The sequence below is a fragment of the Crotalus tigris genome, unplaced genomic scaffold, assembly GCF_016545835.1.
Source record: "Crotalus tigris isolate CLP2741 ecotype Arizona unplaced genomic scaffold, ASM1654583v1 scf7180000017933.3771270, whole genome shotgun sequence".
NCBI lineage: Eukaryota > Metazoa > Chordata > Lepidosauria > Squamata > Viperidae > Crotalus > Crotalus tigris.
Genome location: NW_024096726.1, coordinates 1800632 through 1826498, shown reverse-complemented (window position 1 = coordinate 1826498; position 25867 = coordinate 1800632). Strand labels below are relative to the sequence as shown.

The 25867-nt window shown below is 36.2% G+C and overlaps 1 protein-coding gene across 14 annotated transcripts in view; it reads left to right on the top strand.

The window, feature by feature from the left end:
* SOX6 (SRY-box transcription factor 6) overlaps positions 1-25867 on the top strand; it is a 480950-nt gene that overhangs the window by 152569 nt on the left and 302514 nt on the right. The window contains exon 1 of one of the 14 annotated variants that reach the window (XM_039344597.1): positions 2680-2913. The exons of 8 other annotated variants lie outside the window; for them this stretch is intronic. The gene's annotated coding sequence lies outside the window, so the exon portion shown is untranslated. Of the gene's footprint in view, positions 1-2679; positions 2914-2994; positions 3222-9483; positions 9774-25867 lie in introns of those variants that run through there. 5 more of the 14 variants (XM_039344592.1, XM_039344603.1, XM_039344596.1 and 2 more) reach the window with 5 other exon arrangements.

Sequence of the window (25867 nt, the reverse complement as noted above, 5' to 3'; positions counted from 1 at the left end):
TTACCCCATAGCTAGATAGTCCCATGTTCGTCTAAGAAGAGTATTGTTGTTGTTAATTGCGAAGTCGTGTCCGACCCATCGCGACCCCATGGACAATGTTCCTCCAGGTCTTCCTGTCCTCTACCATTTTCTGGAGTCCATTTAAGTTCACACCTACTGCTTCAGTGACTCCATCCAGCCATCTCATTCTCTGTCGTCCCCTTCTTCTATTGCCCTCAATCTTTCCCAGCATTAGGCCCTTCTCCAGTGAGTCCTTCCTTCTCATTAGGTGGCCAAAGTATTTGAGTTTCAACTTCAGGATCTGGCCTTCTAAAGAGCAGTCGGAGTTGATCTCTTCTAAGACTGACTGGTTTGACACCTTGCAGTCCAAGGGACTCGCAGGAGTCTTCTCCAGCACCATAGTTCAAAGGCCTCAATTCTTTGGCGCTCAGCCTTTCTTATGGTCGAACTTTCACAGCCATACATTGCAACTGGGAAAACCATGGCCTGGACTATACGCACTTTTGTTGGCAGGGTGATATCTCTGCTTTTTAGTATGCTGTCTAGATTTGCCATAGCTTTCCTCCCCAGGAGCAAGCGTCTTTTAATTTCTTGGCCGCAGTCCCCATCTAAGGTGATCTTGGAGCCCAGGAAAATAAAATCTGTAAGAAGAGTATATATCATAAATAAAAAAATAATTGTAATGGCAAACAAACTTCAGTAATAAGTCAACTTTTCCTTGCTTAAGCAGATAAACAGAACGAGCATGGATGTACAGTGGGGGTAGGAGTAACTTCTGACTTCCTGCCAGCTTCACCATTGACTTAGCTTGTGAGAAGTAGGCAGGGATCATAGGAAATCACAATCACATGACTGTGGGGATGCTGCAGTGGTCACAACTTTGTGAATAAAACTGGCCTGAACATTGGAGAAATTTCAATTCTAGGGGAATAACGGGTCTCAGATTTTTTAATGCATTTTTTAAGTAGACAGATACTAGCAACTTTGATTCAGAAATTGTTGTGGTATAATATAATAATAATAGTAATAGTAGTAGTAGTAATAATAATAGTAATAATAATAATAATAATAGTAAAGTTGGAAGGGACCTTGGAGGTCATCAAGTCCAACCCCCTGCTCAGGCAGGTAACCCTATACCATTTCGAACAAATGGCTGTCCAGTTTCTTCTTAAAACTTCCAGTGTTGGAGCATTCACCGCTTCTGGAGGCAGGTTGTTCCACTGGTTAATTGTTCTAACTGTCAGGAAGTTTCTCCTTAGTTCTAGGTTGATTCTCTCTTTGGTTAGTTTCCATCCATTGCTTCTTGTCCTGCCTTCAGGCGCTTTGGAAAATAGCTTGACTCCCTCTTCTTTGTGGCAGCCCCTGAGATATTGTAACACTGCTGTCATGTCCCCCCTCGTCCTTCTCTTCATTAAACTAGACATATCCAATTCCAGCAACTGTTCCTTATATGTTTTAGCCTCCAGTCTCCTAATCATCTTTGTTACTCTTCTCTGTACTCTTTCTAGAGCAGTGGTTCTCAACCTTTTTATACGGCGACCCTGGACATAAGTAGGCGGCACGCATGCGCGGCGCCGCCCCCTGCGCGGCACGCATGTGTGGCACCGCCCCCTGTGCGGCACGCATGCGTGGCACTGCCCCCTGCGCAGCACGCATGCATGGCGCCGCCCCCATGCACCGCCCCCTGCGTGGCACACATGCGTGGCGCCGTCCCCTGCGTGGCGTGCATGTGTGGTGCCGTCCCCCATGCGCGGTGCGCATGCACAATGCTGCTCCCATGCGCGGTGCGCATGCGCGATGCCGCCACCATGCGCCGCCCCTGCGCGTCGCGCATGCGCAGCGGCGCCCCTGTGCCGGCTGACAAAAAATGGCGGATCCCGTTGTTTGGCGACCCCCGTGAAATGGTCGTTCGACCCCAAATGGGGTCGCGACCCACAGGTTGAGAACCACTGTTCTAGAGTCTCAACATCTTTTTTACATCGTGGTGACCAAAACTGGATTCAGTATTCCTGGTGTGGCCTTACCAAGGCATTGTAAAGTGGTATTAATACTTCATGTGATCTTGATTCTATCCCTCTGTTAATGCAGCCTAGCACTGTGTTGGCTTTTTTGGCAGCTGTGGCAGACTGCTGGCTCATATTTAAATTATTGTCCACTAGGATTCTGAGATCCCTCTCACAGTTACTACTATTGAGCAAGGTATCCCCTATACTATACCTGTACATTTGGTTTTTCTTGCCTAAATGTAGAACCTTACTTTTTTCACCACTGAATTTCATTGGTATAACCTGGGGAGGCAAACAGATATAATAAAAGTTTTAGTACTATATAGAAGATTCTGACATGTATCATTACTTAAGGTGATGGGACAGTGAAGGGATTGAAGGATCATGAGGAATAGATTATGAATGTGTGCATACTATGCATTTGAGTGGTGCAGTGTATGTGCATACATTTTAATTCTGAGTTAAGTTACCTTTTTGAGAATTGGCTACTGATTATTATGCTTAACAGAATAGGCAATGGACAAACCTTAACAATAGCTATGTTTTCCCATTTTTATCAACTTGGCCTTGTTTGAACTGTAAAAAAAAAGTGATTCTGGATGTTTCTTATCTTTTCCTTGCCCCTGGCTGCTTTAACATTTTCTCTCTCTCTGCCAAGACAGATGGACAGCCTTGCATAAACTGATAACTGAAAATTTTGCAGCTAACTAATCATAGGAATAGTCAGTCACATTTATTTTATATTTGAAAGTACTAGCAAGTGTGGCTGTATTGGCTCCTGGGTCCAGAATCAATGAATTCATGAAGAACTGGACATAATGTGTTGAACAGTGTTGGTTACTCGTGTAAATAGATTCTAAGAACAGGAAAACCTTAACTGCCTGAACTTGGAATGTTGGTTTAATGTGTAAGTACTTTCTGTAATATTTATAGCTATGTTTTGAGTCTCAAGTTTTAACATTTTGAAATAAATCCTGTAATAGTGTAGTTTAATTCTGGTTTTATTATTTTGTTATTCCTAAAATTGTGAATGAAAATTTCTGGATTGTAAAGAAAGGTGAAGCAAAGGGTTAACAAAGGAGAATTGCAAATGAACTGATCTAGAAAGTTGATTATTAATCCAGCAAGAGAAAAATATTCATCTAGTAAGCAAGAATTAGTACCCAAAGAGCTGATAATATTGCTCAGCCTATTGGTGTGGAATGGCAGAATCAGGTAAGCAAAGATATCTTCTTAGGGTGATTAAACATTTTCCTTAGTACATATCTAATTTTAGTTGATTTTTAAAAAGCTGATAGTACATTCTGAATCACTTTCTCTCATAAGTAAATAGAATACTTTTGAAAGCTACTTTGGCAATAACTTTGCTTTATGTTACTGGATTGTAAAATATCTTTTAAAGCCTAGAATTGCTTTGTGGTTATGTACAAGGAGATTAGGGAAAAACATCTTTAATAAGGCGTTAAACAGAATAATCTTTTATAGTACAACTTCAGAAATGATATTATTTCTGTTACATTGCAAATCTAGGTAGAAGGGAAAAGTAAGTAAACAGAATGATTCTGAATGTAAGGGTTTCTGCTTGATTGTAAAAACAATGGAGAATGTAGCTATGAGACGATGTAGTAATGTCTTTTAAAGTACTTAATTTTCAGTAAAATGAGTTTCACAGCTTACACATTAGGAGAAAAAAGGCAACAAGAAAGTGGAGACAGGCTGTGGCATATTTATTGGAAAATGCTCAGCAATCCAAAGCTTTTTGTTATTGGAAAGGAATAATAATTAGCCAGATTTTCTAAAGAAGGACTTCTTCACGGAATGATTGTCAGATGCCTCGTCTTCCCAGTTATCAGTTCTGCATTTTCTGTGCTCTTCTAGTCAGTCATTAGACACAAACAAATTAATTTATCTTTTAAGCAAACAGTCCTCAGAGAACAGCGTGAGTACTAGGCCCATTTCAGTCAATCCTGTTCATTCCAGTGGAACATGATTTCAGCATGAGAATCTTTGTATGCAAATATATATTGTCTCTGACTGTATGAGGGCCACGTTTAATATAAAGCATTTACTTTTATACAAAAAAAAGATAAAAGAGGGAAGGAGGTGGAAAATAACCACATTGTACACACTTATCATTTGAATATCACTGTAGTCTGATTTGTGGAGAACAGGGTTAAATTGTGATAGAGACCCAAATGTTTCATAGGAAATGAATCCTTTATTTGTTTCTGACGATGCTAAGATTTTGCAGTCTTCCCAAAGTATATTTTCAAATAAAGTATGTAGAAATGCATTGCTGCAGCACGGATGCATCTGGAATATCACATATTAGGCTGTCTTCTGATAAAAAAGTATATTTAATTATATATTGAGTTTTAATTGGCAACAAATTGATATATGCTAACAGATATCATAACTATAGAAGAAAGTGTGAACAAAACACCCCGTTTCTGGAGATATAGATTAGTTAGCTAGCTAGTTGAAGTATGAGACACAAGCCCAGAAGCAGAACTTACTTCATGATGATGGAGATGGAAGGATGCCTCTTCTAAGATTTACATAGTCTACATAAACCATAGTTGCTTTAAAAAGGTTTTAAAGGTAAAAAATCTGTTGCCAAACTATTATTAGAGGCACCACTGTTATTTATCATTTTATAAAATTCTGCAGTGTTATCAGTCATGGCCAGCATAGAATTTTGTGAATGTGATTAATGATAGAAATGCAAGCTTCACAAAATAGCTCTTATTGACCCTTCTGTACTTCATGTTTGTTTTCTTCTTCGAAGTCCAGGTTGGTTTGTGGTTTAGATCAAATTGAGATGGTAAAGAAGTCAGTAGACATGTAGAGGATGGAAATGTGAAAGGACAGTTCTCCCTTCTAAATGAAACCAAAATCTTGAATGAAAAGCTTGAAGGTTATTGTTATTTTAAAAGGCAAATATCCAAGTTCCTGCTGTCCTTGGGCGTGTTTCTCACCCACCAGGACCCACACTCTTCCCCCCACCCCTGATTACTCTATTACTTTGGATCTCTGGAGCTACAGAGCTCATGTTGGGGAAGGAGACCAGGCTCTCCTTTCCTAATGTGAGCTCCATAGATCCAGAGCTGCAGAGATCTATAAAAGATAATTGAAAGATTGATGACAATGGGTAGGGAGGAGGGTGTAGGAACTGATGGGCTGGGAAGCAGTCCCAAAGCCTGAGGGGATCCTAAGAGGCAAGATGGGGGGAAATAGACAGGGGACCACTGCAGTGTCCCTATGGTTTGTTTTTAAGGGCGAATCTGCCCAAATTTTGTGCATGTGACTGCAGGCATGCTGCAGAAACTGCAGTTTTGAAACCTGATCATAAGTAGCTTTTTTTGAGCGGGGGAGGTCTGTCATAATTTATTTATTTATTTATTTATGAGACTTATATACCGCTTTAAGTGCAAGCACTCTCTAAGTGGTGTACACCAGTAAGCAATGTATATATATATTTACATTGCCCCCAACAATCTGGGTCCTCATTTTACCTACCCCGGGAGGATGGAAGGCTGAGTCAACCTTGAGCCGGTGAGATTTGAACCGCTGACCTGCTGAACACAGTCAGCTAAAGTGGCCTGCAGTACTGCACTCTAACTGCTGCGCCACCTCGGCTCTTAAATCATTGCTAAGTGGTTGTAAGCTGAGGACTACCTGTACATGAATTGTGTACGTGAGAAAAGCAGTTCAGCTAATCTGAATAAAGAGAAGAAACATCAAAAATAAATCAGGAGAAATTATTCCTATATTCCTAGGATGTAAAACAGATTCGTTCAATGACTTTTAGCCTCAGTTGTTTCATAGATTAACATTTAATATCAATTTTATCTGAGCCCTAGGATTTAACATTTTGCTTTTGTGCTAAACTTGAAGTATTGCAACTAAAGTATTACTGGGCAGAACTGAAGAAGCTTCTTGGATGAGAAGCGAAATGTTTTTGAGGAAAAACAAAGTCCAGTTGCCTTTTGAAAAAACACCTTTGGAACATGTAGAATTTGTGTATATGTATGAATGGAGGGCACTGTGGGGTCTGAGTACAAGAAAGGGGTTCAGATAAATATGAGAAAGAATTCCTGTCAGTATGAACAGTTTGCTTTAGAACAGTGGTTCTCAACCTTTTTAATGCTGCGACCCCCAACCGGTCGTAAGTCGAGGACTACTCAACTGGTCGTAAGTCGAGGACTACTCAACTGGTGCAGCACCGTTTGCAGAATGGGACTTTTGGCGGGCTCAGCAGGGCAGAGACAGCCTGGACAATTCCTATTGGTTTTTGAAAGCGAATAGAATTAGACTCTATTCAAGAGAGTCTATTCTATTGGCTTTCAAAAGCCAATAGAATAAAAGGGAATAGCACAGCTAAGGAAAAGGGGGAAAAAAATGGCGGACTGCGTTGTTTGGCGACCCCCGTGAAATGGTCATTCGACCCCAAATGGGGTCCCGACCCACAGGTTGAGAACCACTGCTTTAGAAGGTAATGGGTTACCATTAGTAGTTATTAAAATTAAAAATATTACTAATTATGATTGCAAAAAATGAATTCTGAGTTCACTGCCAACTTATTAACTGGTTTAGATGTTTAATGTAAATCACTAAGAATAGGTAATTTAAACTGATTTGAATCAATCTCAAGTCTTCTGATTCACCCATTTTTTTCAAGAAACATTCGTATGACAATTATTTGGAACAAAATGGAACTTTTTTTTTATTATGGTCTGATTATTATCTAGCCCATATGCTATAGAGACAGAATAAAACAGAAAGTGTCTAGAGGAAAATGAAAAAAATCTATTCTGTTTGCATTTTCCCCCAAAACTCTTGCCAGGGAATTTGTACATATGGTCATAATGGATCCAGACTTAATCATGTTTAAAAGGGTTGATTTGGTTTATTTTCTGAATAAATTATGACTAAATAATCTTTTCTATCAATGGCTCCACTCTTAAATGATTAATACTGACTCTAAACCTCAGAAGTATTCTGGAGGCACCTATTCTGACTATCATATTTCATTAAAAGGCATAAAATTTTATGAGTTGCAGCTCAAGAAAGTGTATGCCTTTAAATAAAATTTGTTATTTGGAAAAGACACTACCAAATGACTCTTGATTTTTTTTTTTTTGCCACCATAGAATAACATGGCACTCATGCCACATTGGCTCTAAACCTATGATTCAGATCACACTCTACACTAAGCAATAACACAATTATTTAACGTTAGTTCAGTTTATTGTGTGGCACTTTTTTCTCAATAGTACACGACGAAGCAAATCATGTCTTCATTACACAATAAATTTTACCAAATGAGAACTAGATGCAGCATCTGCTGCATATCTTCACACAAGCTGATGCACTGTAATCTGCAAACACACGCGCACACACACACACATACATCCAGTTTCTGGACACCTCTGAAGAAATGCCTTTTTCTTTCTTTCTTCAGCTCAGGTCTGAGTAGAATGAACTTTCCAGCGACATACTTATTTTCCCACTTGTGTTTCAGAACAAAGTCTGGGAAGAAGGTCCAAATGTGTAGAATGACTACACATGACACACATGACTTGGAAGTCAAACATGACACACCCCACTGAATGCAGACTTTAATATATTTGCATTATACCAAATATTTCAAATTAAACTATTTTAAGGGATGTTTAAAGCAAATTTTTAAAAACATGCTTTATCCTTCCAATTACAAGGGATATGACCAGTCCAGCATTCCCCAGCTTGGTGTCCTCCTTAAAGCCACAACTCCCAGAATTCTAAACTTTTAATTATTTTTCTCTTACATATGGCATAATAAAATATTAGTAAATCTAGACTGCTTTATTGGTCAGTGCCAGGAATCCATTTAAAAACCAATGTAAATTTCAGCTTATAAGTAGATGGTTATGGACCAGTCACTGTTTTCATTTCTTAGGAAAAAGAAAGTAAAAAATCGTTGTCTATTGCAGGGGTCCCCAACCCAATGTCTGTGGACCAGTATCGGGCTGCGGCATGCCAGCAACCGGGCCTCACAAACAAAGCCCCATATGTGGGATGCAGGCAGCACCCTCCTGTCTGCGGAAAAATCTCTCTCCATGTAACATGTCCCTGGTGCCCAAAAGTTTGGGGACCTCTGGTCTATTGAAAATAAACTCAGCCTCAAATAATAAACGTGGTAGCAGCAAATTCATGTTAGTGGAGATTTAACATATTTCTGCCATATGCAAAACAGTGACAGGTTTCTTCCAGGGAAGACCTATTAACAGTGAGGATAATGATTTTCCCATTAGAGTGTTATTTTAATCATTTCTTGAAATGAAACACACAAGTACAACCTTTTCAAGAGTTGATAAAAAGGAGTAAATAAGAAAATGTTCAGATTGAGGCCTAACCCTGATTAGGGTTGAAGAACTTGCAGCATTGAGCATGCAGAGGTCCATCCTTGGCATCTGTCAGCAACTCTGTAAAGCAGAAGATTTTGACTGGCAGCTGCAGAAATTAAATAAGTTTTTCAATTCAGATATTAATAGAATTAATTATGAAGGGTATATATTTAAGTGCAACCATACTTTAATTAATAATGGGCTTTGCATAGAGCAGCCGCATGTACAGTAATAGCAAGTCAGGAATTACACATTTTCTCTTCCTTTACTCCCTCTTTGCTTTTTAGGACAGGAGATGAATACATTCTCATTAGTCTGCTTCTCTTTGCACCTCAGCTTGGGAAACAGTTAAAATAGATGGTTTTCTAATTCTGGATAGCTACAATGACTCAAAGATTTGTTCTCCTTAACTTGATTCAAATTTTGGTATGAGTGTTATGATTGGAGAGACATTGTATAGGGAAAAGAAAAAAGCATTTTGTTGAATTCTTGTTTCTTTCAAAACAACACTTGCTTTTCTTTAGGCTAGCCTGCAAACAGCTAAGCCGAAGACCTTTTATAAAAGCTAAAATAAGATTCCAGCAGAACATAAACCACTGGAATGTCTGTCCTTGTTGCATGTGATGACCAATCCTGTCTAGCCTCCCTCTGTATAATACACAAAGCGGCATGCCTGTGTAGAATGAATATGTTGCTTTTTAAAGAGGTTTTCGACCTAGAATAAATTAGGTGGCTGTTTGGAATGGTTGTTTATTTTTAGGAGTGTAGTAACTACAACATTTTTGTTGAACAACCTGGCCACAGCACGTGAATAGGCTGAACTAATGTATTCATATATTAACAGCTCCCTGGAATAGTAAGCAAACTATGTTTTTGGAACATCATCTCCAGCTCTTTCAAGCAATAACCCATTTAAGAATGCTACCAGTGTTCAGGTACCATTACATTGGCTGGTACAGTTTGTGTGGTTTTTCTTTGTAGTAACTTTAACTTAAAGACTATTTCCTAAGAACTAACTGAAGATCAAATGTAGTAAATTAAAGGAGATACATATATACATGTGTGTTTGTGTATGTTCACTTATCCAGGAGCTAGAATATAAATGAGCAAAAGTTCAGTGTTAACTTGATCTCTAATGTGAGGCTAAGAATAGAACTCTGAAGAAGCGTGATCAGCAGCTCATATATTGTTCTGAAGTGTCCAACAAAAAGCAACTAATTCTGGCAGAGAAGGAGAGTTTCTCTATACTGTTTTCTGTCATTATACAAAAACTATGGATTCATGCGGCTGGCAATATGCAAATACCTTGCTCAGCTAAGATATATTCAAAAGCTGGAAGAATCTTGTGCTTCCTACAGTAGCAGCTGTTCTGGCAATGGTGAGTAGCTTCTTTATGAAAGGTCTTTTAGTCACTTAAATGTATTTCCATTTAATATCCATATGATGACATGATCCATATTATTATTTAGGTCTGTATCCTATATATAGAATCACCATTGGTCCCTGTGCAGTATTTGGCAATTGTTTTTACATTCCAGATAAAGTTGTATTGATAAAGTGATACTGTTGATAAAGGTGGAAAAGTTTGGCTTTCCCAAATCTCTGCCCACTGTTACGTGAAAACTGTGAAAATCACTTCCTAACGTGATTTAGAGTCTGTTTCAATGGCCCCTGAAAATGATAGAAGCCAAAAGAAAAGCAGTAGTACTCTAGATGTATCTCTGTAGAATCCTGGCCAATTCTCACTGCCAAGCAAATTAGTGCTATTGTGATAAAACCATTACTTCAGTTGGGAAAATTTCCTCATGAAGGCACTCACTTTGAAGAACAAATTATTCTTGCTGAGACACATTGCATTCTGTTTTTCAACTTACATCAATAACATTCCTGTTCTTATGTTAAATAACACTCCTCAAATTCCACGTGTCAGAATCATACTTAAGACCATGCACAATTCCAACTCTGTGAATTGAGATTTTAAAATGGCACATCGCTGTAATGAAAATCTGTTTCCAGTGTTTCCATGTTGTTATTTGCAAAGCGGTTTTATACTGCATTGCCCATTCTCTTCTCTTCCTTTTAAGGCTATCGTCACATTACAGTTGCTGCAGGCTGAGGTAACTATTAATGGTCCTGTGACAACTGCCTGTTGAGCCTGATTAGTATTTCTGAGTATTGAAAAGGACTAAATATTCAGTAAAACGTATAGCAGTTTCATTTTTGGTTTTCATTCCAATGTTCATTGTGGGAAGTAATAATTGGAAAACAAAAGGCAGATACCTAGTAGAGCAGCTGCCTGACTATTTGTGAGATCATTATTTTAAGAATCATTAGATTTTTTAAAATTTATTTTTATTTTATTTATTCAACTTATATGGACACCCAAGTCAACCAAGTGACTCTGAGTGGCATAAAATGACTGGGCAACAAAATAGTATTTTGCCGTGATTTGGCTAGTAGGCCAAAATATTAGCTTCTTAGAAATTTATAGTTTTTAGCTTGTACAAGGTTAAAGTTCCTGTTAGTATGAACAGTTATGAGAATATTCTACTTTGTTTTGGCTAGTGGGCCAAAATATTAGCTTCTTATAGCATATAGCTTGTAGTTTGTACTAGGTTGAAACTCCTTAGTTTTAACAGTTATGAGAATATGAATTGTAATAGTATACCACTTGGAATGAATATTCTCATTACTTGAAGGAAGTAATTGATGGAAAAATGGTGCAATAAACTAATGCTTGTATCCTTTGTAGAGGTACAGATTTACTTGTATTATAAAAACATCTCTGTTTCTTACCTTCTCATTTTATACTAGAGTCCTTTCAACCTTTTTATTGATAAGTAGGGCAAAGTGGCCTCATCAGATTGCCTCCTCTAGATGGGCTTTCTGAAACCTGTTTTTATTCACTCTGAACTTTATGGGAAACATCTAAACATAGGGATGTACATAAATTAATTGAAATCTCGGAATGAAATCATACACCTGTGCTAAACTATGTCAGGTAGTTTAAGTTCCTATAAAATGTGTAAAATTTTCTCTATCTGTTTTTCAACTCATGTAATGGCAATCTTATTTTAGCCATCTACTGTATAACATTATTTTCTGAGATAAGGAAGCAAGATGAGTTATCTGAAAGAACACTGGCCTTAATTACAGAACCTAACTCTAGATTTGAATGGTGTCAGTGTGTTTCAGTTCAGTATCTTCAATGTGGGTTGAACTGAGTCTCCTCAAGAGCCAGGTTCAAACCCTGGCAGCTCATTGAATAACTTTGGGCCAGTCATTTCTTCTCAGCTTAACCTATCTCACAGGGTGGTGGAGAAAAATTGGAGGAAAAAGTGTTATATGTGAGCTTGTATAAGAAAACTGGGAGAAAACAAATATAAGAAGATGGATAAGTTGAATTATCACACTAATCGTAAATTATCTTACAGAACCACACAGCTTTATCTCTTATGCATATGTGTTGAGATAGGCAAGGGGTTGTTTTCTATGTATACACATTATAGTTACAGACTAAATACTGCATTCTCTTGTAGTATGTCATCCATATTTTTTTTAGTTGAAGATTTTTTTAAATTTTTCCAGACAGTAAATCAACCTACCATGAAAGATTTAATGTTTGGTGCATTTAATTACTCAAAGACTGGTACTTTAGTAGTAAAATATATTAAAAATAGCGGTGCTTTTTTTTCTAAAAAAAAAAAAAAAGGTGCCGGAATTCACACACGTCATACAACCCGCCTTGCCTACCCTACAAGGTTCCAACCAAAAAAGGTGCTGGAACTCCGTTCTGGGCGTTCTATGAGAAAAAAAAGCCCTGAAAAACAGTATATGAATTGTATAATAACCTTGTAATAATTAGGAGTGAAAAATAAAAGCTGGGAATTTCCCTGTTCAAACTTATAAGTCACCTATAAATATCCTTAACCATAAACATTCTCTTTTTCCTAGTCCATTGGTGCTGACGTAACTGGAAAACCATGGCATCTTCCTAGTTGAGTGAATCTTGGGTTTACCTTGTGCCTTTTTCTGAGTCTTTTTTGGTATAAGATCAACATATTTAACTTCCACATTTAAATACTTGGAATCTAGTTTAAATAATATAGTGTAAATAATTTAAACTCACATAACAATCATTGTTATTGAGAAAATCTATTGATGTAGTCACTAAGAATCAACTCCAACTTGATTGCCCATAATCAATGAATAATTAAAAATAAATAATTGAATATAATACAGTTTCAAATTCAATATTTAAATAGTTTAAATAATTTAAATACAACTGCACAATAAAACTGTGTAGTTATATTTTGGATTTCTTTTTGTCCATTGGACAGCAGAGAATGGATTAATTTTTCCTGCTGCCCATAGTAAGAATGAGAAGGATCACTGATAAAAATAGAACAGAGAACTGAGGATTCTCACGATTGCTCAGTGGGAGCGGGATAATAGATAAGTGTGTGTATGGATATGTACATCTATATGGGTGGACTGTTGCTGATATATAAAGAAAATATGTAGGAACTGTATGATTGTGAAGAACCGGGAAAAACATATTCTTTGAAAAGTTGACAAAATGTTATTCTATGGCCAAACATGATCTCTGAAGCATGGAAACAGTTATATTGTTATTTTCTGGACATTCTGGAAAATTCCCTAATTTGTTCTGCAAAGAACTTTTCCATTCCCATGTTTTTTTTTCTCCAGACAGGTAGCATACTTTCAACTGTGGTTCCATCAGAGTTGAGTAGGTGGGTACGATAGTTGCAGCTTAGGTTCCAGTGCTTCTTTCTCTATGATATACCCTAAGAAAGATACTTACTTAAATCCACTCTAGAGGTAGTGTAATTCATATCCTTTCATTAGAATAAATGGGAGAGTAAAAAGGAGTTAAAAAGAAGTAAATATAATTGTTTTGCTCAGAACAAGTTTCCAGGTTTGGGAAATAATGATTTTCCCCCATTAGCTGAATTTTCCCACCACCTGTTACTATTGTTTTAATAGGGATTGGTTATACTAGGAGAAAGAACTTTTTGGCGGATTGTTTTCTTTTTGAGTCCTTGGTGAAGTGTCTAGGAAGTCAGTTCCTCGCCTTTTTACATTAAAAACAAATCTTTTAATTGTAGAAATAGAAAGCTTTGTGTTCTACAAAGACAAGTATTTCCACTTGTTTTTATTTTCAAGAATTATTCTGGATTCCATATGAATTGTGGAGCATCTGTTTAGTACCTTTCAGACTAGCAATTTTTATTAAGAAGCGCAAGGTGCCATGAAATGTAGTTTACTTTATCAGTCATTGTGTTTATCAATATTATCTGAGATAGTGTGAATCCTTCTGATGCATTTGAGCTCAGCAGTCTCTCACTCTATAACGCTGACACAGTTCCTTTGTTCCAAAACACTAACCTTGAGATTAAAGTGCTCTGATAGTATTTTGTCCTTGTTTTGAATCAAATTTGTGTCCCATTAATTCTTTAACACAATTCTGGGCTGTTTGTCCAATGCAGAATCCATAGGGGCACTGCTGGCAGATTATGCCATACAATATATTGCATTGTATGTGAAAAATATATGAAGATCCCTTTAATCTTGTATGTGAAGTTGTTGGACCCTGTGATGGTGTTCTTATAAAAATGGGGCAAAATAGAAATCTGGGTTTCTTGCAGATTTGCAGGGAAGAAAACACAGCACCATTGGTTGTCACCTACAGCTAACAGGTCAAGTCACTCAAATGCATTATTAATAAGTCAAAGCTCACACTGGACTATAACTTTGCATTTTCTCAGGCACTGAGTGACGGGTCCATAGTTGCATGCAGAGAGGAATGTTCTGTATATTAGTGGTTTGTGTTTAGTTTCATCTCTATGGCAGCATTTATTTGGTGATTTAACAAAAGCTGCATTTGTAACAAGCTGTGAGAACATCAGAATGATTACATGTGGCTTGACGTCATCATTCAAATGGCATGAGGATGTCATGAAGCCTGAAACAAGGATATGTGTGATATCATGATTCCCGTTCATCATTTCCTCCTTTTGGTTTACTGCCCCACTCACATAAGCACTGCCAATCTTTTTGAGAATGCATGCAGCTCGTTTTTAAAATTCCAGACATGCACACTGGCCTTATAAAATTGTGGGCCTCTGATCTGGTACTTTCCACATTGTTTTTTTTTTTTTAAGCCTTAAAGGTTGGTTTTATTATTCAAGCATTCTTAAATCAGGGCACTTTTAATCACTGACTTTCTCTTTCAAGTGTTTTTATAATAGCTTATGTGTTATTATTGAAAATGGAAATGTGTTGCTACTGAAACTTTTAAGCTGCTTTTACAATGCTATATGCTAATTTATTATTAATTTTAATAGTTTAAGTGTAAATTGGAGATAAACAACCTGAGGTTCTAAGGCTGCATGCGGGACTTGAACATCTTACAAAAGAATGGCATTTCACTGATTAAGCATTGCCACCGGATTGGACGCAGGAAGTGGATCTTCTCTGTTGTAGCTCCTTTTGGATGACACCTTCCAGAAATGTCTATGGCTGCCATCCTTACCTTATTTAGACAAACTCTTAAGACTCAGCTCTTTTTCCAGGCCTTAGGTTAGAGAGAACGGCACATCTTTTCTGGGTTGCCTGCTTTGTGAGATGATGATTTTTTCTGTAGATAACTTTTTTGTATTTGTGTAAATATGTCTTATTGTAAATTTTCATATGGTATGCTGCATAGAATTTTAATGGATTTAGATGGCTTGTCAATTTAATAAAATTACTAAATAATAAATAAAATAAAAATACATAGTTTCCTGAAGCCAGAACCTGGGCCATGGCACATAGGAAGAGGAAATAATTAAACAAATTATTGTTTAATAATGTCTAATTTTAATAATGTCTAGTGTTTATTGATTAAAATTGAAATGAAAATGCGTTTAGTTTTCATCCAGGCCCCTCCTGCTCTTTTTTTTTTTTTTTTGAAATACAGCTTTGGACAAAGTGCCACTGATTCCAGTTTGGGTTATTTCTGAGTAGACAGGGTTATTGTATTATTGTAAGTTAAACAGATATACAAATCCTATAAGCATGTAAAATGACCATTATCATTATAGCTAGAAAGAAAGCTATCTTAATGTGGGGGTAGTTTATTCTCAGATAGGTAAGACATATGACAAGATTGCTCTTGTAAGGTCTTAAAGGCTATTAAGATAGCTATTGAAAATCATGATTAAAAATTCATGATTGTAATGGACCTGAAATCTGATCCATTAGAGCAAAGGGGCCTGATTTGGTATACAGTCCTTGATATATAGATTTTTACTTACAACCACAATTGACCCCAAAATTTCTGTTGTTAAGTGAGACATTCATTAAGTGAGTTTTGCCCCATTTTATGACCTTTCTTGCCACAGTTATTAAGTGAATCACCGCAGTTGATAAGTTAGTAACACAGCTGTTAAGTGAATCTGGCTTCCCCATTAACATTGCTTGTAAGAAGGTCGCAAAAGGTAATAACATGACCTTGGGACACAGCAACAGACATAAATATGAACCAGTTGCCAAGCATCTGAATTTTGATCAAATGATCATGGGGAATGCTGTAAAGGTCGTAAGTGTGAAAAAAAGTCATAAATCACATTTTTCAGTGCCACTGTAATTTTGAACGGTCACTAAATGAATTTTTGTAAGTCATGAATTACCTGTAATATGTATTTCTAGTTGAAAAAGGCTCAAGAAAACTGATCATTATGTTGTATGTTGAAAATGGTAGTCCTTGACTTACACCAGTTCATTTAGTGACCATTCAAAGTTACAACGGCACTGAAAAAAGTGACCTAAGGCCATTTTTCGCACAACCATTGTAACATCCCCATCGTCACGTGATCAAAATTCCGATGCTTGGCAACTGGCGTATATTTATGATGGCTGCCGTGTCCTGGGGTCAAAACCTTTGGCGACTTTCTGGCAAGCAAAGTCAATGGGGAAGCCAGATTCACTTAACAGCTGTGTTACTAGCTTAACAACTGCAGTGATTCTCTTAACAGAGGTGGCAAGAAAAGTTGTACAATGGGGCAAAACTCACTTAACAGCTTTCTCACTTAGCAACAGAAATTTTGGCTCAATTGTGGTCATATGTCAGGGACTACCTATAGTTGGAAATTAAGAATCCTGTTTTTAGGTTTTTTTTTTGCAATTTTTAAAAAATACTTTTATTCATCTAGAGGCAATCAAAGAGGAAATTTATAAATGTATTGATCAAATAACAACTTTTAATTTTATTTTGAGTTTATAACAATTATATGCAGACTATTGAGATAAATATCACTTTAGTTTTGGTTGCAAAGAACCAGAAATAAGCCATATTTGGAGATTATTGGGTGAAACCAGCTAGTTACTGCAAAACAAAAGATGGATTATTTGTTCATTTGTAGTTATTTTGTTAAATATTGTTAATATAAAACGTTGTTGAGGCAATCCATTAAATTAATGTAGGGACGCAATTCATAAGCTAATTAACCTGGAAAAAAACCTTTTGATTTTTAGTAAGATGATTGCTTTGTAGTAAAATGTTTACATATTTGCTGGTATTAGTTATTAAATAACCAGCAAATGTTATCATTTTTAGTATTGATCTGGGAAGGCTTAAACTAACAAGTAGGTGATTTAAAACGTCTTTTATTGCCATTTGAATTGTTTAATAATCTTCACAGTAATTTCTTTTCCATTTACTATTATTTCAAGTTTTAATTGCCTTTCACTGCGTATGCTTTTATTGCTTCATTTATTCACTGGAACTTTTTTTTTTTTACATCCGTGGGGATCTTATATAATGCATTATTTCAGGTATTTTGTGCTACTCTGTTCTTTTGTGACTCTCTTGGAAGACTCATAGAGCCAAGAGGAAGAGTTCCTTACAGTTTCAAAATCTTTATATTGCTTTGTCCTGAATAAGCTGGTCAATTCAGTTTCTTGTTCTCAATCTAATTTGTTACGCATAAATGAAGTGCAGTCCTCTACGCCATACTCCCAGTCCTTTGTGATATAGGCAGACTGACAAAAAGGAACAGAGCCATTGCTAGGAAAATGAATGAAACTGTAAGTAAGGAAAGTATCGAATGCTCTTCATTTCTCTTGTGAGAATAGCCATTATGCTTGGAGGGAGGAAAATGCTTTTTTGCTCCTGCAAGTACACCTTGTCCTCATAACAGAAACTGCCATAAACCTGTACAGGAAAATCTTCCTGGGATGATTTTAGAATCATTTTGGAGACCTAATGGATCTCAACATAAGAATAATTGGTAAACATTTTATTCTTCACTTTAAGTGGAAATAATTTCTTACGATTGCATGGTTTATACATTTCAGGAATAAGAAAGTAGCACTTCTACACTGTATTTCAGGGTCATTAATGTCTACTTTATAGCGTTCTGCCTGAGTTATATACGTGCCAAGTTAGTTTTTCATCTTGATTGTAGCCATTTACACCCGGAGTCTGATATCTTGAGGATATACCAAGAATCTAATGCCTGTGCCTCCAGATCAAGTTACTTGCTTTTGGTTATAGTCCTAGGGTTTGTGTATGATTTCTAAATATATCTTTGTATTAGGTTATCAGATTTTTTTATGGAACAACTTTTTTTATGGAACAACTTCTTCCTCTGCTCAATCAGTGACAAAAGATCAAGTGTAAATGTTTGACCTTTGTTATTCAGTTGCTATTGTTTATAGCGTCATGTACTTTGTGTAGCCTATGAAATATGGCATTGTAGGCGTGGCAATCTGTTGTTTTTTTATAAAGTGCATGAAAGGAAGAATCCTGCCTAGCAAATAAATAAAAATAAAAATGCAGGAAGATCTGTAGATAGAAGCAGGGCTTTTTTTTCCTCATAGAACGCCCAGAATGGAGTTCTGGCACCTTTTTTGGATGGAACCTTGTAGGGTAGGCAAGACGGGTTGTATGATGTGTGTGAGTTCCGGCACTTTTTGTTTTTTTTTAAGAAAAAAAGCACTGAATAGAAGTAACATGTCTTTTGGGTTTTTTTAAACATTTTGCGAGCTCTCCCAAAGATACTTGCTTTTACTGTTTACATTAGAGTTTTATGTAAAATTTAATGCAAAGGAGAAAATGATATAGTAGGAATGAGAGCAGTAGATGAGAGAGAAAAAGCAGCACTCCTGAATTTCACCATGAAAATTTGAAATTTTTTTTTACACTAACTGCAAAATATTGTAAATTATAACACATAAATGGCAGTACAGTGAACAGTTTTTCCCCATTCACATCTGATTCTTGGAGACTGTCTGGAGAAGACCCTGCAAAGTGGTCATTGTGGCCATTGCCTCCTTTCTAGGACTGAGAGAAAGTGATAAGTTAGGTCACCCAGTTAGCTAATATGGGACTAGAACTCACAACCTCCTTCCTGGTTTCTAGTCTGATGCCTTAACCACTACACCAAACTGACTTTCTAATGAGTTTATTACCAGGACTTTAAAGGTGATCAAGATCAACCAAGTAGATATACTTCTCTTCCCTTTTCATCCGCTGGGGAAGATGATTGTTTCTGAGGCTTTGCCATATTATTCCTTGTCAAGATAATTTATAACACAACTGTGGTGTCACAATCTGTTTATTCATTTAAATGGAGAGTGCACATACAGTATGTTAGTGAGAACTGTCTTGTTCCTCTTAATGGAAGAAAAGATCTTTGCATGTAGCAGAACTATATGCATGCATATGAACTTCTTTTGAAAAAAAAGTGCAACCTCATGCCAATCATATGTTAAACATATAGTTACAATCAGGAGTATTCACAAACTACAAGATTCCATTCAAAGCCAAATTGGAACATCAAAAATCAACTCAATCGCAGATTGGTTTTGAAGAGAGATAATGGAAAAACTCTACTAACCTTTGAAAAGCTAACCCAAATACAGTAGGTCACTTATGATGGGGGTTTGTCTAAATATGTTATTTTTATACATACCATAGTTTCTGTACAAATAGTCAGGTGCCTTTTGTCAGGTGCCTATTATAGAGGCAGACATTTTGTCAAAACTGAAGTTCAGTATGAAATTTAGAGGTAGATATAAGTTTGTTGATTTTCCAGTAGCTGTTAATTGCTTGTGCTCTATATTGAAGCAATGATGTGCTATGAGGCTGAAAGGCTACAATCTATTTTTCTTTTGTTCTGAATAATGCCTTTTGTTCTAGTATTTCTTTGAGGTATATCTCTTGTTATCTCACAAGCAGCTGAATTAGGCTAACTGGACTCTTGTATTTGAACCTGATTTCTGATTGGTCCATGTCAGAAGTCCAAGAAAGCTGGTTCCTGATCGATACCTTGTCTAACCATTCATTTTTATAGTAATTTTATTAAACATTGAAATTCAAAATATTAAAGCTAATACAAATTAAAGAATAAAAAGAAAGTACAAACAATTTTAGTAACTTATCACCACTCAAAATACAATAAATCATCTCTTCTTATATGGCATGTCTTAGCTATAAAGAAATATCTGAAATCTTCATCTTTCACTCTCAATCAGTAAAATCCTATTAAAGGCTACCAGAGACAACAACATATCTATTTTAACTTGATCAAATAAACCAACTTTATATTCCTTTCTTTTATTTTTAATTTAACTTTCTGGCTCTTAATTCTCCTTTAGTTGTTGGATGTATTCTCAGTTTGCCATTTCCTCCCAAGATGTCCCTGATTGGTCCTTTTTGAAGAAATTCCTGTTCAGTTTGTCTTTAAGCCAGGCTGATGATTGGTTCCTTGTAGAGGTGGATTTTTTTATTGGTTTACACTGGAAATTTCCACATGAGTTGGTTCCTAATTGGATTGTTTTTGAGTGAGGATACTGCTAGATGTTCTTTCTGGTGAGGCTGTTTTAAACTTGGCATGGCTCTTTTCTGTTGAAGTTATTGGAATGTTGATAGATCTCGGTAGTCTTTCTTTGTATTTGCACAGGGTAGTTTGATGTGGCTGCCACATCTATGTGTCTTTAAATTGGACTGTGTGTCCAATACAAAGCAGAGCACGTTCCACTACTGTTGAGTTTCAGATTGTTCTAGATGGCAATATCTTGTGTTCTTTGAGTAATAATATTGCATTTTGTGGTTCCAAGATATATATATTCAGAACTGCAGGGGATGCAGTACACTTCTGATCTAATAAAAAATCAAGTACCAGTTATTTCCAATGCTGGGCACTTGAATGCAATTTTGCATGCACTGAAACATAAAAATAACAATGCAATTAATGAAATTCTGCAAGACTTTGAATTATGATACAGTTATTCAGAAATCTCATCCTCGAGAAGTTGAAAGATTTTTCCCATTTAAAATATTGAACAATTTTTTAAAAATGAATTAAAATATTTAAATTGGAGGTTCTGGGGATGGTATCTGGAATGGTTTGTATTTCTTGGGCATGTTGATGTTATTGAACATTGATTTAAAGTTTAAAGCACTTATACAGTTTAGCGAGTTCTTTAGAAATTAGGATCATTGTAACCCAAAAGTTAATAAGATAGTGACTAAGAAACCCGAACAGAAAGAACTTTAGTTTATTTCCCATTCTCAATGTGTGTATCTTATAGGTCACAGCTTAATTCCCTGGTAACTCTTCTTTCTCACTGTGTGTTTTTCAAGGCATATTCACCATGGACAACAGAGTTGCTAATTAATATACATGTGAGATCCAGATGGTCCTGCAGCAGCCCTACACTGATTATTTTTTAAATTAATCACCTGCCCTAAATGATGTAAATAAATAAATATTAGGTATCCTTTTGTTTTATGTCCCCCTATTTAAAGAAACTTCATTGTAAAAATGAAACTTGAATGAGTTGTTCTTTTTTTAAATCTGTTTAGGGCATCTCTTAATGGGCAACTAGTAAAAGTCTATAGAAAAATTGACATGTGTCTGCAGTTAATTACAAAAAACAAACATTGACTCTTTACTGGTCTATTTGTGTAAATTGCAAAATGCCTTATAAAGCCTCTTTGTGTGAGTCCATTAAAAACAGTGAAAATGCATTATGCCTCCAAAATAATAATCTGAGAGTTCCATTCATTACTCTACTTGAGGGTACTATATTTTTCTGATGGAAGGTGAGTGGGAGTATGAGAGCCAAGAAGATTCATCAGAAAAAAACAAAACAGAGCACACTTTTCAAATTGTATTCATTTTCAAAGATAAACTAAGACCCCAACTCGCTGAATGTGTAGCTGGATGTGCTTTATGTTTGTTATATAGATTATGAGAATAAGTGTGGCTAGACTGGGAAGTTGAAAAAACATCCACCAGCCTGCATTAGCTCATTTCTCTTCAACAAGGTCTTTCTTTATTTTTCTTCCAAACAACTGGAAAAAAAATGGTTGATTGATGAATAAAATATTTTTGCATTGAAATCCATTACTCTCCCAACAGACCTCTAAAACTATAGCAGGGACGTTTATCTACCTAGGATCACATGCAATTCTCAATGTGCGTACTTTATATTAAACTTTGAATTAGTGCACTTTCATAACACATCTAAGAATTAAATTCTTGTGATTATCTTTTATGGCAATGGTCTCTAACCTTTCTGGCATGGAGAAGTGGGAGGGAGACGAGATGGTTCCCTGCAAGCGACAGGTGTGCACGCTCACACACAGAGCGCCACTTGCACAGGCCAATTCCAAATGGCTGCAGCCTGGTACCAAGCCACAGCCCAGGGTTTGGGGATCCCTGTTTTATGGGAAAGGTCTATACAGTACTTCCTAATTTATGACTTAATTACAACCCTGTAACAAACATGACGTTATGAACAGTCCAATTTACAGATGATATAGTTCTGTTCTTAGTGATCAGAAATGATTTTGGAGTGGTTAAAATATGATTTAAATGTATTTCAATTTTTCCACACATTCATTTTTCTCTGAGGAAAAAATGTCTCTATTTTTTTATTTTTTTCTTTATTATAATGAAGTGCTGAATTTTACCCATTTCAGGATTGAATAAAAATCATTTGCAAGTGCTCCTAAGATAGTTACAAGAATCTGAGATAAACAAAAAACTCATAGAATATTATTATATCAAGAAATCAAGGAGTGGGAGGCAAAGATAAAAGAGTACAAGATAAAAAAAATTTGAAATCTTTATATATGGTATTAGAACTATACTTTTAAATGTTTGAGGCAAAAGTAGTCCTTGAGTTATGACTGCTTCATTAGTGACTACTTGAAATTATGTTGGACCTCCCAGGGCTACCTATGATTTGAATTCAAATTTCCAATATCCAGATCCTGCATGATCACATGATTGCCTTGCACTTGGCAACGGCTCACATTTATAGCCATTTGCAGTGTTCTGTGGTCATGCGACCATGATTTACAATATTTCTTTTGCCAGAAATTGGTGTTTGCTTCCAATTTCCAGCAAAAAATGTCCATTGCAGACAATGGATTTGCTTAATGACTGTGGCATTCACATAATGACCATGGTGTTCAGTTTATGACTGCCACATCTGCTTAATGACTGACCCAAATATGGTAGTAAAATTGAGTCCAGTCACACGGTGACCAACTTAACTGGCTTGACTTACGAATGTATTTCCAGGCTCAGTTAACATAAGTCAAGGTCTACCTATAATAATATCTAAGCAAAAATATCTATATCTTCTGCATGTCATAACAACAACAACAACAATAATATATGGAATATAATATTTTTATAATTCGCCAAATAGGTTCACCGTGGGACATAAAGGCCTCTTCATTTAAAATTATAGACCATAATATATTGACCTGGATTATTACAAGAAGGTTAATAAAATTATCAGTTAATATTTCATGCTGTTATCCAATTTTCCATAATAAAAACTAATATCAGATCTAATTTAGAATTTAGAATTTAATGACTGAATCCCATATACTGTCCTGTCCTCTGATCAGTGTATGGTCAACTGAACATCTTAAAGGTCATCTTTAGATGTTCCTGCTCAATGCAGAAAAATCTGATAAAGATAAAGGTGGCTGGGGGTGGCCTTGAAAAACAATTAACATTTTAGGAATTAACCTCAAGCTTAGGTTAATGGTGGAAGAAAGAGAACATGCATGCTTCTTGTTAAGACAATCCAAATGAGATTTGTATGTACAGAAAATAGCCCTAGGATCCAGAGTGGATCAGTAATGTAAATAAGATTGATTCTTAAAAGCCAGTGTTGCAGTTTTAAACTGAAAATGGTAAGTTATAGATTGATGGTTAAAAATAAAATAAAATCCCAGAATGAATGTGTTGATCAAATTTATTTCAGCCAATAAGTGGATATGCTGTGAACGACATTACAGTAATATTTGTTTAACCTTGTTTTTAAAGTAATAAATTACTGAAACCAAACCTTGCCAAGACTCAAATGTTTGATACAGGTTTTTTTTTAAAAAAAGTCATCTCAAGCAGTCCATCAAATAAACTCATTTTTACATGTTCCTGTTTAAAGAGGGATAACTTTACAATCTACCGATTCTACTGAACCCTAAACTATATGATTGGACATATGTGCCATTACCTGATAGTGGACGTGCACTAATTAAGTGCAGCTAATACAAACAATATTCACATGTGTGTACATAATCCTGGCATGTAAACCTGTTGAGATGTACAATGCTGTTGTGTTTATATATGCTTTCCCACCTACAGTCCCATTATCCTCGAGACAAGCAATGGCAAATGTTATGAACTTGTGAGTTAACAGTTTACTTTGGGACAAAATGTCAGTTGATAAGAGTAGAGGCTAATCCCATAACAGGATTTCAGCAAGTGTAATCTTTCATATAGAAAGTCTTTGCTAATCAAAGGAGAAACTCACCTATCTATGATATGGGCCAAATGCTGACAATTTTCTTCATTAATTAACGTGAATGGACTTTGGGGAATATTATTCACTGTCATATACAAAATTTGCAATACCATTAATAAATTGTAGGAATGTGTCACAGTTGCCTTTTAACAGCTTAATTAATCTCGTTTGAAGGTTTCCATAGTTTTCAGAATGATATCCATAAAGTATCTAGTAAGGAAAAAAACTAAAATTCGCTGTAGATTTAATAACCTTTTTAACCCATGTTTATAAAATAAATTCTTTTCAGCATGCTCCACAAGTGTATACATTACCACAGGATTTTGTAATAAGAGAGAACTTGTTGCAAATACTGTGACCTTCAGTAAACTGCGGAAAGATGATTCTTCTAATCAAAGGCAAAAGCCATGATCTTCTCTGTTGTAACTGACTGTTGACACAAGAAAGGCCAAAGAGATTGACATCAATCTCTATAGAAACCATTAACTGAAGCTGAATAAATCTACCACATTGAATCCATATGCATGCTTGCTTTTATTATTCTTGACCTATTGGCACACTCCTGTATTATGTGGGCTTTGTTTTAAAGAGCGGTTTAAAGCACAGATGTCAATTTGTGATTTCATCGGTGAAATAAATAGTTTTGGTCGCCTAAATAAAGAAATCAGTGGCTGCTGTTGTCTCCTCCTCCTCCTTTTTACTAAACATTAGTTGCTTAGGAGTGGCTTAGTTTGGCTCCAGATTAGTGCACAATGAAGACTGTTACTTTAGTTGGGTGTAGCATAATCAAGAAGTTGTCTTCATGTTTTCCAAATGATGTACAAGTAATGTGTCATTTATATGTGAACTGGGCTCCTATTGGCCCATGCCCCCCTTCTATTACTATTACTACTAAGAACATTAGTAATTACTGAGATGGTTGTGTTTCTCTCCTGTCTCTGTGTCTCTTTTAAATCCCACTGATTGCTGAATCTTGCACTAACCAAAAAACAATGGCCAGCTGTGTAGAAAGAATAGGCACTCTTAATCCATAACTACAGCGTGTCAAATACCATTTCCTTAATTTGCCCCTACAGAAATCTTATTACTCCATTCTGAAGTATAGGGAAACAAAAATCCTTTTCATTTCATTCTGAGCAGTACATTTTCCAGTTGTGGGTGACTAAAACTGGTGAGGATGTCTATTTTTAAACTGGAATAAAGATACTTTGGAGAAAGTAGTGTACTGTGTGCTGACATCCCAGATGTCCAAACTATAGTAGTAGCAGACTAAGTTTTGGTGGGGGGTGGGGAGGGTAAGCCTTTCATGCCAAAGATGATCTCATGAGGTCCAGCCTGGAGAAATAAAGACATTGTTGAAGAACTGTGCTTGAGAATAGGCTCTTTCCTTTCATATTTCTATTGAGTGATCCCCAGTGTTCTCCTCTTTTCCTGTCTCAGACCAAATTAGCTCTTTTATAATTAACAATTGTTTAGCTTTTTGGCTTGTCTTTTAGACTTTATTCTTAGAGCTCCTTTTCACCCATCTCCTTATTGTATCCTCTTAAACAGAAAAACTTGTGATATTTTCTCGTTGGCATTCCTGTCCTTCCCTTGCTGGCTGTTTTAATGTGGACTGTGGGAGATTTT